Source organism: Melospiza georgiana, chromosome 4 (assembly GCF_028018845.1).
Source record: "Melospiza georgiana isolate bMelGeo1 chromosome 4, bMelGeo1.pri, whole genome shotgun sequence".
Classification (NCBI taxonomy): Eukaryota; Metazoa; Chordata; class Aves; order Passeriformes; family Passerellidae; genus Melospiza; species Melospiza georgiana.
The window spans coordinates 5,359,743-5,371,938 of NC_080433.1; positions in this window are offsets into that span (position 1 = coordinate 5,359,743).

Here is a 12,196-nt window from a genome sequence, read left to right on the forward strand (position 1 = left end):
CAGAAGCAGGTTTAGCTGTTCTGCCTCCTGTTTCACGAGCACTTCACATTCTTAAATGACACCTGGAAATCCGAACAGGCACAGTGGAGCCTATCATAAAGGGAAAGAGGGATTTGGACTATTTGGAAGTAAATCCTGAGATTATTTTTACATGAACCTGTAAGAATGATATTGGTATGCATGTAAGTGTGCATAAACCAGCTGCTGCTCCTGCCTCCTTGCATGCTGAGTGGGCTTTGCTTCAAATCAATGTTCTTATGGGCTGCTGGGGGAGCAGGAGGAACCCAGATATGCACAGAAAACCAAGGCTTTTCAAACCTAAATATGGCATCTGATTATGTGAGGTTTAAATACAACCACAGATGATACAGTCCTGTATCATATATTGTTCCCAATATGGGTCAAATTCTTTAAGGTGGTGAAGATTTTACATATGTATGGCTTGTTTTAATTGGGTATAAAGTCACGTGAGACTCACGGAAATGAATGTGTGATATATGTCTAAAAAAATGGTATGTATAAGGGGAGGTGATGCAAAAATTTATTTTTTATATTATTAGCCAAGATCATCTGTAAAATTCATTTAAATGGAGTACACATACACACAGACACATTTTGTTCTCACCTTTTATAAATATTCAGATTTGACTTTTCCTGCTGGGAATGCTTTCAGCAGGGGCATGGTGGCCATGTCTGCGGCTGAGGCTGAGCTTTGAATTTGTGCTGAGGGAATGAATTTGTTTGCCACACTGAGTGAATGAATGTCCTGGGTGAATGCGTGTCCTGAGCTCAGTCCTGCTAGGAACCACACACACCCAATTAAACACTGATAACTGAAAAAAGGTGGCTTTAGATTGGGTATTAGGAAGAAATCCTTTACTGTGATAGTGATATGATGTTGGCACAGGTTGCCCAGAGAAGCTGTGAATGCCCCATACCTGGAAATGTTCAAGGCCAGGTTGGGTGACCCATGGAGCAACCTGGTCTAGTAGAAGATGTCCCTGCCCATGGTAGGGCGTGGAACTGAATGACTGTGGGAACTCAGCACATCACTCCTGATGTCCAGACTTGCCGAGATAACCCTTGGGGGGCTCGGAAACCCTGGAATGTTGCCAGAAGTGCTTGGTGGTTAGACTTTGACCCTGCACAGGATATGATACCTGTATGAGGATGAGAGGGTCGCTTGGGGATAAGTGGTGAAGGGATTGATTAATTACAGGATGAAAACACAGGTTTTGGAATCTTGGTACAGGGGGGATCTTAGGAGACAAGATGGAGGAATTAGGGTGTGTCTTGTCCTTCTCCTCTTCTTCTTCTTGTCATCCATCTTTGATGGTGATGGTGGCACTTTGGGATTGGTTCACACTAAATCTGCGCTTGTCAATAAGGGTAAAAGGTATTGGAAGGTAAAGGTAAATATCTTATACATAGTTTTTAGTATAAAAATAGACGACCGCCCAGAGAGAGGTCAGTGAGCCCGTGGCTGTCTTGCTGGGCAGACCTCTGTCAGGCTGGGAGACGACTTTGTAGATAAGAATTAATAAACAATATTGAAGACAGAAAAATCTGAAGACTGCTTTTGTCCTTTGGAGCGCGGGTTGCCTCAAGGCCATCCTAAGCCTAACCAGGCAGAGACAACAGGCCGAGAACGGAGAAATGACCTTTAAGGTCCCTCCCAACCCAAACCATTCTGTAATTCTATTACACCATGTTGGTGGCCCTGAATTAGGTCAACATTTAGCTGGAGACTGCCTCAGTAAACTGCAGAAGGCCAAAAGCAGCCAGCACTTATATTTTAAGGGATGCTTTTGAATAAAAGGTTTCAAAGGATTCAGCTCAAATTTGTAGATTTTTCAAAGAAATTGATGGCCAAATTTATTTTAGTCCCTATGTGCTACCTTACTTTGTGGCCTAGGGCATCTGTGAAGCCACACTTTGCCCATTTAAATTTAAAATCAACCCTGGACAATGGAATCACTTGTATTTTTGTTCCAGATATAGAAGCTTTTGAAAAACCTACTAGGCCCCTTAGTACATTTAAGGACATTTAAAATGAGTTAAGCTCTGTGTGCTGCTCAAAAAGTCAGTTGGCTTTAGTCCATCTCAATTTCTAGAGAAAACAATACATGGAATATTATTTTTTTTTACCTAATTTTAATTTAAGCACACTGTGATTGCATTTCTTACTTCTGTTTTACCCCAGGTACCAACACTGGAAATAATTTATACTGCTAATGTAACTGGTAGAAAGTTTTTATTTGCTTGCTTTTCTAAGAACTTTCTTTCTTATTCTGTTCACATTTGTAATATTAACAAGGGAGAAAATGCTTATAGAGAAAACATAAAGGTATGGAAAGTCACAGAAATGTAGTCAAGAAGAATAATGGGCAGTAAATCAATATTTATAAGCATAACAGCTAATAGAAAAACAGGCTCATACCCATTTGTTTTAAAAATAGGTTGCTGCAAAACCATGTAAATGAATATTTAATTTAATGATGTTTTTCTCTATGTCAAGTATAGTTCTCTTTATAAAAGCCCATGAACAATGACAATAATGCACAATAAATATTAATAATTACCCATAATGGGTAATTAAAGTTTAATAATTAGTATGAAAGTCAAAATAACAAGAAAGAATCACTTGATCACATTCAAAACATTCAGTATTTGAAGGATGTTGTATAATCATTACAGCATAGGTTAATGATTGTCCATTTGAAGTCTGCACTCATTTATGTTCATGGTTATTGGAATGTAACAGTTGATAGAGCATTTCATGATAGAAAAAATTGAATATGTAAATATTATTTCAAATGTGAGTCCACTGTGATGGGGTTATCTCTGCAAATGTAGTTCACATTGGTGGCATTCTATGAAGAGGTTGCTTTTTGAAGTGCCTTTGCAAAAATGGGTTTATTTTAGGGGAGTTCAGGTCAATATGCTGCACAGAAATAGAGAGATTTTGTGTATGTAAACACTGCTTAACTGAACCAAATGCATTTATTCTAAAATACCCTGCTACCCTGCAGCTGAGGGTCTGGATCACATTTTCCAACACTTTGGAATTAGAATTAGAATTTGCAGAATTAGAATTGTATAATCTTTTGCAATATGTTTTAGGTTTCTGATATGCTCCAATACAAAGAATGGAAATAATTTATCTACTTTGGCTCATCAGACTCATTTATAAAGACAAGGAGCAGAACATGACCAAAACACATCTCCTATGGGCTAACATGCTGATATTTCAAAATTCCAGTTCTTTCTGAGTTTGTTCTGTTGTTTTGTTTTATTCCTGGTGAAACAGGTTCTTTTGTAAACATGCTTCAAATGGAGCAAACTTATTCTTAATAAAACATGTCCATTTTGCTGAATGCTATAAGTTTTTGACATTAACTTATTTAAAGGATATATTTTTAATCCCCATTTCCAGGAACTTTTGCTAACAATAAAAGTCCTCCACGTCTCCCAGGTTCTGAACACTCTAGCAACTGAGGTACTTCCATCTTTTTGTATTTAGGATAAGATTTGTGGTCAGCTTAACAAGCCACCCAAAAATCTTGACAAGACACATAAGCCCCATGTTCCTTTTTTTGTTTTGTTTCTTTAGTCTATTTCTTTTTTTTTTTTTTTTTTTTTTTTTTTTTTTTTTTTTGGTGGAATTTCAGCAAACTCAGTTTCCTGATCCTGTTGTCTGTGCCTCTGCATGGAAAAGCAGGAAGAACTCTTTTTCTGCCCAAATTCAGTAGCACATTGCAGTATTTTTACAGTGGGATAGTCCAAGGGGACTGATTGTTGTCAGGGACTTGTCACATGTCAAGTCCTGTCTCTAAGACCAGTTAAGTGAAGCAAGGAGTTCAGATGAACAAGAAAATTACTAAGCAAGGGAAGCTGTTTCTGAAGCAATATAATTATTTACAGTAGTGACCAATCTCTGCCTTCTCATTGCTTCGTGCCCTCTGGGGCTATTGGTGGTCAAGCTGTTTTGCAGTGGATTTATCTTTCCCATTTCTTAAATGAGGAAAATGAGAGCAACATGCTGGAGGAGGCAAAACAATCCTGGGGAACTGCCAGGATGTGAAATACTCATGGAAAACAAAATCCGAGGTGAGAGGAGAGGCAGAGGCTTTAGGAGAGTTGCAGTCTCCATCTCCAACTCTCTGGAGGGAAATTCCAGTTCCAGCGAAGGGAAACTCCATCATGACTGCATGGCACACCTGCCTCTACCTGCTGACCTACAGGCAGCCCCAGCATTGTCCCACTGGTGTTCCAGCCAATCCCAAATAAAAATCTCCACACCCTCCACCCAGGGGTGCAGAATTTGGAATCACAGCGTCGGTAAGGTTGGAATCATCAGGATGATCCAGTCCAGCTGTCAAGCCAGCACCACCACCATGCTCACCACTAAACCATATCATCACCATGCCCACCACTAAACCATGCCATCAAGTGCCACATCCCCACATTTTTTTGACATTTCCAGGCATGCTGACTCTACCACTTCCCTTGGCAGTCTCCCCAAGGCTTGACAACCCTTTCGCAAGACACGGCACGGCCTCGGTGACTGCATCATTCTCCTGTGATTGAGTGGGAGAAATTCCTCATCCTTTTGGGAATGCATAATTTTCTATCTTGTGCAGAGATGTAGGAGAAGGCAAGTGGGTCTGTGTCAGTTTTCCAGGCAGAGCAGGAAAGGAAAGCTTCTCTAGTAGGGAAGAACATCACCAATCCCCACACAGTATCGTTTAAGTAAAACATGCAATAGAGGAAAAAGACAGGAATTCTGTGCAAGTGAGTGAAATTAGCTTTTTCCTAAAATGGAGAATTAGAATGTTTCATGAAATTAATGGAAAGAGGATCTTAGAAAGAATAAAGAGGGGCCTGGATAAATTAAAGATTTTATCTGAAACCAAACTGGAGTAATTGACTAAATTAACTTGTCTTAAAGAGACATGTACTGAGACATTGCAAAATAAAGAAAAGATAAAAGGAAATTAGAGAGTGTAATATGGCATATAAACAGCACTAGGAGAAAAAAAAACTGAAGGGAAAAGTAAGAATACTAGTGTCAAAGGGGAAGAAGAAAGGCTTTACATGCATATAAGTGACTGAACGTACCATTTTATTTTTCAACAAGAAATATAACAAATCTTTGTGCTGCTTCCCTCAAAAGAAAATAAGAAATCATTATTCAAATAACATAACTCAGGAAGCAGCCTACAAAAAACTACACCTCAAAGTCATCTCAGGCTTTCTTTATTTAATTATTAAAATTTTAAGAAATCATGGGAAGGCCCTGAGTAGCAACCATAATTTGATTTTTCCTATTGATCTGTAGAATAAGCCAAGATAAACATCATAATACCTGGTTTTTAATTTTTCTAGTATCTAAAATTAATCACAAACAACATTTTTTGATCAATACAATGATATATAAATATCAAAAATTCTGAGATTTTTAAAGATACTTTTCATTTGTTAAGGAAGTTACCACAAACCTGTTAAAGCAGTAGAAACCCTTCAGTGTGCTATGTTAAAAGAACAAAAATCCAGTGCCCTCAGTTTAGGAAATATTACTATGGAGGAATAATGTTAACGATGCAAAGCCTCTGCATAAACCAAGCAAAGCTTTTTGCACAACTCATTCTTCATTCCTGATCAGAATATTAAACTAAGATTGCATTAAGGAATGAAAAAAGTGTTTTTGTTAGTCTTGCAAAGCTCTTTTTCTATTTCTTCCCTATAGCCTAGAATAGCTATTGTTGTTGTTATTATCATAATCATCAATATCAATGCCAATATTATTATTAATACTATTCTTACTAAAAACAATATTTCCAATAAGTAGCCCTAATCAGAGACTGAATGCACTGGGTTAAATATTATATATATACATACATTACCACACATGCATGCATGTATATCTACATACATAAATACTTAAAGACTTTTTTCCTGAGGCAGCGAGTTTAGAGAAATGGCAATTGCTTCTCTTTAAGGCCTCTGTTCTGGAGGGAATGACAAAGAAATGATAGTTCCTTTGTCAAGAGATTGAGGAGAAGCAGTGGGTAGAATCCACCTCTACAGCAGTGCTAGTGCAAGACTGAAGTCAAAAACCTCATGGTAGTCTCATCCTTAAGCAAGGGGTGAGTGGTGATGCCGGAATCACAATATATTTTTATTTTACAATTGGCAAGGGCTCACATTGTACATATAATCTCAGCCTTTCTGGTAATCTCAACTCTCACCAAAATCAAAGCTTCAACAGCATGGGAAGTGTTCAAGGCCAGGTCGGATGGGGCCTTTTTAGGCAACCTAAATGAGTGAAAAGGGCTCATGCTCATGGCCTGGAGGTGGAATTAGATGATCTTTCGTGCCCCTTCCAACTCTAACTATTCTATGTTTCTATGATCGTATAAGTCTGTGATTAGCTTTCCTTAACTGCAATGAGATTTCAGCAATTCTCACTCATAGTGGCTGTAATGTGAGAGACCCATTTCCTCCCTTTTTCAATCTGTTGGGGATTTTTTTTTTTTTTGTTGTTTGTTTTTTGTTTTGTTCTGGTTTGGTTGTTTTTTTGAGTGTATATAATGTTTATATGTGTCTATCAAAGTACGTCCCTCAAAATATTTTTTAAACAATGGCTTCGATCTTGGAAGAATACTCACTTTCTGATAAATTATCCAAGATCACTAAGAGAAGGTAGTGGATAAAAATTCTGCCACGCAAAGGAAAGATCTTGTTAGAAATTTATTGACAAGGGGACGAGATGTTACATATAAGTGTACCCCAGGAAAATACATGTGCCCGTAGACATCAAAGTAGTAAAGATGCTACTGAGTAGTGGAGTAGTGAAGATGGGGAACTGAGGCAGGACTCTCAGAAGGATTGAAACACCTGTTTCAATGAAATGAATGGCTCTCAAGCCTATTCAAAGCCCTGTGACGAGGGAGGGACTCCAACCCCCATTTCCCAAACCCCCAGCCACCCCTCCTGCAACTGGATGAGCGTTTTTTTGCTTCCCCTTTTCACAACATCACCATGACAACAGTGGCTGCTCTTTTTTTGGCTGGTGCTCAGTGTGCATATTGATGGTGATCGACAATGAGGTACCACCACGATGAGTAAATAGATTAGACCCATGTGCTACCCCATGGTCAACAGACACAATGAGCAGATCTGTAGCCCTCAGATCATTGTTGCTGCTCCTTCTCCTGAGTCCTGCAGTGTCCTTTCTGCTGACACGCAAGCCAGTGTTTGACGATAGCATTATTTACATTTTTAATTACGTTGTGTGTGCTGGGTATTTACTCTGAGCACAAGTGGCAAGCTGCTTGGGAGCCAGTGTTTCTGCAGTGCTGCTAATTAACTGATGATAAATAAGTAAATAAAGAGCCCAGCAAAAGAAAAAGGAAAGACTATAACCTGCTGCTTTCCTTTCCAGAAAACTCTATCCTTCCTAGTTTTTTTGTTTTTTTTTTTTTTTCTTTTTCACCCCCTTTATCGTTCACCTGTTAATTGAAACAAGTTTGCCATTTGGCTGCCAAACCTTCCCCCATAAGCAACGAATAGCACTGAAAACAGATCTCAATGTTTTTATTTCTTTTCTTTGTTTCCTGTGCTGGGATGCTGAGTCCTTGGTTTGGTCTGAAATTCCTTACTCACACCATCCCTGATAAGTCAGGTCTGGAAAGTCTTCCCTATGTGCCATAATTTGAAATTTAACTCAAGAATAATGAAGGAGAATAATTGTGCGCACAGAGAATGAGCTGGGATGGAAAGAGAGTAAGAGCTCCCCTAATTTTTACTGAGAATGAAAGGCTGTTTCACCCTCTTCTCCATAACTAACAATCACACTGAACAGACAGGAAACAGTTTATTAAAGTGCAACCACAAGAGCTGGGCTTTCAAATGCTACACTTGCAGCTGTCGAATGCTTCCCAAGAACATCGCATTGGGTAAATTCTGGCCACCTTCTTTATGTGACTAAGGCTTTCTTCAGCCTATCAGCACATAACAAAAATCACATTCAATCGCTTAGTTCTCCTGTGTTTAAAAATCTGTTCAGGATGAAACAAGCTGTATATTATAACACACATTTAAATATGAGTTGGCCCAACGAGTGTTTTAAGAGGAGTGGATATCTGGTTTGTTTTCATTAACAGATAGAGTTATCCAATAAAAGAAAGGCCAAATTTTGGAGCTGAATTATGCAGCAAACTTGGGCTTTCTAGAGCTGTTGATGGTTTTACAACTGCTTTACCTAGATGGAAGCAATTATGCAAAGGGCAGGTCTGGGCAATGGGGACCATGCCAATGAGTCTGTAGCCTCTCTGAAGGAATAATATGATATTTGAAAGCCTTAGACATGCCTCAGGATTGCTGAAAAAAGAGTGCAATTTTAGAATAATGCCTAAAGAATCTGCTGTGAACATCCCTGGGCTGGATTCTGTGGAGGACCCACAGAAAAATAAGACCTGAGAAGGTCCCAGTGCTCCAACCCAGGTTCCCACCTGCCCAACACACATGGTGTGAATTGACAACAAAGTGATCACAGGGGGGTTTTTTCCTGCCTTCATGACAGCTACATCCAGAGCACAAAAGACAGAACACATGATTCTTTCCGTCATTATGTTCCTCTAAATTAATGAAGGACAATCCATTAAGGGAACTTGGGTGTCACGGTGTCAAGCAGTGTGGTGGCCAATTTTCGTGCAGCTACCTGCAAGCTGGAGTTCTAATTGCCTGTCAATAGAGGCAACAAAAGCCATCATATTCAGCAAAAACTTGCCTAATTCTGCCAGAAAGAAATGTCTGAGATGAAAGTTTGTTTATTTCCTACACATTCCTGAGGGTTTCAAGCCTTCCAGCTCTGAAGCTGTATTTCCCAGAACATTTCTAAATTAGACACTCAGATCTTTTCTTTCCAAAGGTAGGTTAAACAAATGCATCAATCTTTTTTTTAAAAAAAAATACTTCAAAATAGAGTCTGTTTATTGAAAAAGTAGAAATTTTAGCTGAATCTCTTAATTCTTTGGAACTGCTTTCACCCATATTCAGCACCCTGTTGATATATGTCCTGGGTTGTCAAGGGCAAGGGGAAGTAGCCATAACCTTTCTGGTCAGGTCTATTTCACTTCATCTGTTCAGTTGAAGGAAAAGCACATTTTACACAGATCTATAGATTAATGACTGAAAAAACTTGAGTTCCCACTGCATCAAATACTTAATAGCAGGTATTGAAAAATTTAGTGGCCTCCAGGCTGGAATCCAAACTCCCTCTCCCCACAAGCCAGGTGAATGCCTTAAATATGTTATGAAGCAGCCCAGTGACATATCAAGATCTCTTCATAGCCAAGATCCACACACAACATGTACCTTGGAGAGATAAGGAAAAAGGGAACTCCAGGAGTACCTCATATGTACACAGCAACGCCAGCTTCACGCCTGTACTTTGATGCACTTTTATTTTGGGCTTTAGAAACATTGAATTATTCCCTGAAAACTGTAATAGCTTCAACAAAGAGGTTTGAGGTCTTCCATGCCCCTAGAAATCCTTGAGAAATTTATCCTGCAGTTAGCCTGAAATCAATCACAATTGATTAGTTACACCATGCCACCAGGACAGTGATGTGAGCTGCAGAATGTCATCCTCTGAGTCCTGCAAGAGATGTGAACCCTGTGAAAGGAGGAGCTCCTGAGACCTCCTGGTTAAGGTATCTCACCTGTTAAATGGGAGACTGAGGGGCCTATGAGGAAATAAGAACAAAGTTTTTAACAAGATCTATAAGACAAAGGAGAATGGTTGGGGAGAAATAGGATCAATTTAGGTTAGCTACAAGGAAGAAGCTTTTTACAAAGGTGGTGATAAAATACCTGGTTGGCCCAGAGAGGTTGTGGAGGGGGCCCATCCCTGGAAACTTTAAGGGTCAGGTTGGATGGAACTCTAAGCTACCTGATCTAGTTGAAGATGGCTCTGCTAATTGTCCAGGTTACATTCAACAGTCCCTTCCAGCCCAAACCCTTCTATGATTCTGTGGTTCCATAAGTCTCTGATGTCAAGCGGGGACAGAAATGAATGTTAGTCCTTGACAGTGGGGCACACTCTAATTGTGTGGGGAGTCCTTTTACAAAATGGGACTGCAGTGCCTACCCCTAATTTGGCAGTTTTGCTTTGTGCTCTGAAACAACGTCCCAGATGGACTCCTGTGAGGAGGTAGGAAAATATATCATTTATATTTATCTTCCTGGGTTACGACTGGCAGACAAGCTAAACTCCAAAGTCTTGGTGAGGTGGTGCTTCTGATAGAAATATTTCTGAGCACCTGTGGCTCCAGGAGAGCATTATTACTGGGGAGCAGCAGCAACAGACAAGCTGACAACAGTCTGCTGAAGCCCCTTATGAGTCACTTGACAGAGATGTTCCAGCAGTGTTTGTGGCAGGAACAGATTCTTGCTGTCAAGAGGTATCTGCCCTGTCCATGCAGGAGCAATAATCATTTTGAAAGGCTGTTGATGGGACACTGAGTTTTCAAGTTTAGCAAGGTATAAGACAGATTAAACTTCTGAATTTCTATTTTTATTCCTGGGGCTCAGTGCTGAGATTTAGGTTATTAAATCAGATTCTGAGTTTTCATTTAAAGGAAAACAACAACATGGACAACAGAAAAAAAAAAACACCCACACACTGAGAAAAATAAAATCAAAACAAAGAGATGGAGTGACACTCCAATCACTGGAATGTAACCAGATGAAACCGTGTGATCCTATGCAGGGAATATTTGCTGCTGTTTGCTCCTTAGTTAATTAATTATTGCTGGCAAGTTGAGCAGGGTGTGGGCCTGTTCTTGGCTGCTTCACTCTATGTTTGATGCTGAGGCCAGGGGAACTCCAGAGGGTATTGTAAAAATTCCTCGCCTTGGGAGTGAAATAGAGAAAAAAACCTCTGTGTGCTCACTGTTTTTGTTGTTGTTTTCGTTTCAAATCCTGTCCCCCATGCTAATTTTGTGATGGTCCTCGATACTTAAAACCACCAAAGATGGAGGCTGCAAGTTTTGACCATGCTAAAGGTGTTAGGGAAAAGTTACAGTGCGGAAAAAGGGGATAAGAAACTTAGAACTGGAGTTAGGATGCCTTGTATGGGCCTTAACACATCTGGGCTTCATTCCCTGATCTGTGGTAAAATGTCACTATGACCTCAGTCAAATCACTTAGGGATGGGCTATTAAAGGGATTTACATACCTAAATCCACCATGACATTTTCAAAGTTGGAGCTCAGGCACTGCCTTGTCTCCCTCCTTCCTGCTGGTGCATAAAACTCCTGGGGATGGTTAAAGCCACCTTCCTGCTGGGGGCTGAGAGGAGCTTCCCCTGCCACCTCCCTACTCGTTGCTTTTCCTTGTTTTCTTGTAATTTGCACTGATGTGGGATCCTGGGCAAAACTATATCAAGCAACCAATTCTGCTGGAAAACAAGCAGTCAAAATGTCACCACAAGTGATGAAAAAAATGTCAAAAATGGATGAAATGTGATTGTTCACCATGTAACACCACACCTGTGTGATGGAAAAGAATGAGGCTGGGTAGGGGCAAGAAATAAAGGTGAACATGAAAGGGAAGATCAGCTCTTTCACTAACAGAAATAGATTGTTTGACTTTAATTTTTACAAATTAATTTTTGTGCTGCTAGCATGATGATTGAAAATGAAGTTCAAGTCTTTTATGATCCAAGAATGTATATTTAGGGTCTGACAGTTAATTCCCTTATACTCAATAGATGAAAAAAATGGGGTAAATAAACATACCACAATCATTAAATAGCTGGAGTATTTCATGATAGCTGAGGAAAAAGTGAATAATTTACAATAAAGTTACAACTTCCAAAAAGGCTGAAAACAATTTTCACCTTCCTGGATGAAAATTACAGCTAATCAAAACTTTGGATTTCTTCATTTCCTACTCAATATACACATTTTAGTTAAAATCGTTCCTTTTCTGACTTTAACTAATAGCAAAACATGGTTAAGTATTCTCAGGATAGTTTTTTTTTAAACCACAATAACTACCCATGTAGGCACAGTTCCATTAATTAAACATATGAATTTAATGTAGCTAATTTATGCAAGTTTGTGCTCAGACTCACAAGTGGTTATTATTGCATAATAAGTTACCAGACCTATGATTTAACTGTCCC